The sequence below is a fragment of the Ananas comosus genome, linkage group 13 (genome assembly GCF_001540865.1).
Source record: "Ananas comosus cultivar F153 linkage group 13, ASM154086v1, whole genome shotgun sequence".
Classification (NCBI taxonomy): domain Eukaryota; kingdom Viridiplantae; phylum Streptophyta; class Magnoliopsida; order Poales; family Bromeliaceae; genus Ananas; species Ananas comosus.
Window position 1 is genome coordinate 4,552,824 of NC_033633.1, and position 2,988 is coordinate 4,555,811.

Consider the following 2,988-nt stretch of genomic DNA (forward strand, 5'->3'; position numbering starts at 1 on the left):
ATTGACTGGCGCCATAAGGTGGGCATTACATAATACACTGTTTTATCCACACATACCACTTCTCTCCAAATCACCACCATTCCATAATCCTAAGCTTCTATCATTTTTCATCTCAACAATGATCAATTGGACCAACATTCTATAGTTCAGACTATTCAATCTTTTTGTTTCATTCTAAACCATTAACACTGCATCATATATAGCTTGGCACAATTGTTGTTGTAGTTAATTTTTGTTAAATACTTGTACTCAAATGGTACATGCAAAAGTTCAATCGTAAAGAGCACCAAGGCTCCAAAGTTTCATTTGCCATGGACCATTGCCGACAACTTTGTTCTCTTGTGCTTAGGTTATGATTACTGCCAGAATAGACACAACCATCGTAATGGTCGAGTGGGCCATGTCGGAAGTCATTCGCAACCTGGTAGTTCAAAATTAAAAAAGATGTAGGAAAAGTTGGACAGCGTCACTAGTCATGAACGCATTATGACTAAGGCCGATTTTCCAAGCCTCCCCTACCTACAGTGCAGTGTTAAAGAGTCCCTTCGGCTACACCCATCGACCCTTCTCATGCTCCTTCACAAGGCTAGTGCCGACGTTAAACTCGACAGCTATGACATCCCTAAGGGCTCCAATTTGGTGGTGAGAAGCACAAACCTTGGTGCTTTAATAATTTATAAGCAATAGATCCTTCACAGAGGAACTTGGCGAGTCGAGTCAAAACTCGGTCAAGTCAAATAACTCAATAGATTTTGAGTCGATTCAATACAAAAACTCGACTGTCCCAAGCTTAGAGTCAAATCAAGTTAAATTTAGCCAACTCGGTAAGTTATATGAAACTCAAACCAAGTTTGAACAATTCACTATATTACCACTCAATAATTTTCTACTGAACAGTAAAATTATTGGGCTACACATATACGAGAGGAACAAAATATTAATATTCAAGTATTCAAAACTCAACACTGAAAAACTCTACTTAGCTTACTTTCGAGTTGAATTGAATTTTCAAATTTTTAAACACTAATTTTGACTACAAACATAATTCATGGATTTGAATAAGTGTAAAAAAACTAAATTAAAATCCAAGTTTGGAAAAATTAGTAATTTATGACCTCATACTTTAGTATCGTGACTAAACTATATTTTTTCCCCTCTTAAAACCTAAAGTTACTCAATAATAATGATGCTTTAATCATTTACACTCAATAGTGAATATCTGGACAATCACACGCTATCTGAAGCTCTGGAATGGCCATTTAAGTTTCGTCCGAAGTGGCTCAAAGAGGAGAATATTGACATCAAGGGCCACGATTTTCGGGTCCTGCCGTTCAAGGTGGGTTGGCGGGTTTGCCCGGGAACACAACTAGGCATCAACCTGGTGACCTCCATGCTTGACCATCTCCTCTAGCACTTCCGATGGGCGTTGCTTGATGGAGTTGGCCCAGGGAACGTTGGCATGGAGAAGAACTCGGGAATAGTCACCTTCATGCGCACACCATTGCTGGCCGTCGCAGTGTCGAGGCTATTGTCTCATTTGTATAAGCATGTGCTAGTTGATCTATGATTCTTTGCTTGCAATTTGCTTTGTGGATCAATTATAATATATGTTTTTACATTTTTAAAGCTGTGATTAACACGTGTAATGGTATACAATGTTGGCAATAGATTTTTGATTGGAGATTTAGCCGAATTTTTAACAATTCAATATTTGAGAAATTGTTTGCTTCCTATGTTATTAGAGGCAATGTCTTACGAGATTTGATCTCCAGCCTTGGTGCCAATAACGTTATTTGGGATGGGGTTTGTAAAATGAAAATCTTTAAAACAAAACAACAATGCAGAAATTACTGACATTTTGAACTTACTTTCACTCGAACAAACTTTTACCAAGAACTTAAAAAGTTTTCTCTAGCCAACCATGCCAAAAATAAACCGCAATGACAACTCAATAAATAGGCATAAAACATAAAGACTGATTTGCATAAAAAATCCATCAATTCTGCAATTTTGTAAAAACAGATGACCATTTTGGATTTTGCAGATTTAGCCCACATTTTTAGTAAACCGACCAAAATACCTTATTCCTTTTATTCTCTTCTTTTTTTTTTGCTCGTTCGCTTTTTTCTTTCGCTCCCGGTTCATCTCCTTCCTCGTCGTTTTTTTTTTTCTCTCCTTCTCCTCCCGCTTTCTCTCCCTTCTACTTCATCGCCCCCATATCAATGTCGCACTCCCTTTTCTTACCTCACCCATACATCCGTTGACACTAGCTCGTATATGACATAAATTGCGGAAGTAAGGTTGCAGCAGAGTACATGGCCGCGAACGACGACGACGACGAAGGTGGCACAAGATTTGAGGACGACGGGAACGGTGTGAGATACTGAACCTTAGCAAATTAGCAAGGTTACAGTATAAGTTATGCTTGATTGAGCTTGAGACGTTTTGCGCAAAATAGATGTAAAAAACAGACTTTAAAACTCAAGTTTCAAAGTAGAGGACTAAAGTTGAATATCGTAGTAGGTGAGGGGCTTTTGGATAATTGTCACTTTTCAACCTTATCCCGCCGCCTTAATTAGGATAAGGTGGCAGGTGCTACTAATTAAGGTTGCTATCCTCTCTCTCTCTCTTTATGTTAGCTCGTGGGCACGGTGGAGAGCTCGAGCTCGGGAGGTTTTCGTCGTCGACGTTGCGCCGCGGTGCCGTTCGAGCGTGCGTTCGTCGTCGTAGCATTGTGATGAGGCCGGGCGAAGGTGTGATTCCGCCGTTCTCGACGTCGCGCCGGATTGGATTTAGCTAGCGAGGTGGGTTACATCGGCTTTACTCCTAAGTTCTTATTGGTCGACATGTATAGATTTTGATTTCGGTAATTAATGTTAGCTCAAATTCATGGATTAATTGTAGATTGTGAAATCTGAATTTTGGAGCATGTTTTATAAATTAGGTAGATTATACATGTTGGACTTGAAAATTGAATTAGGAGAAAAC

At 39.3% G+C, this 2,988-nt stretch overlaps 1 pseudogene; it reads left to right on the forward strand.

Annotated features, from left to right (window-relative positions):
• LOC109719765 lies at nucleotides 353-2,282 on the forward strand (annotated as a pseudogene).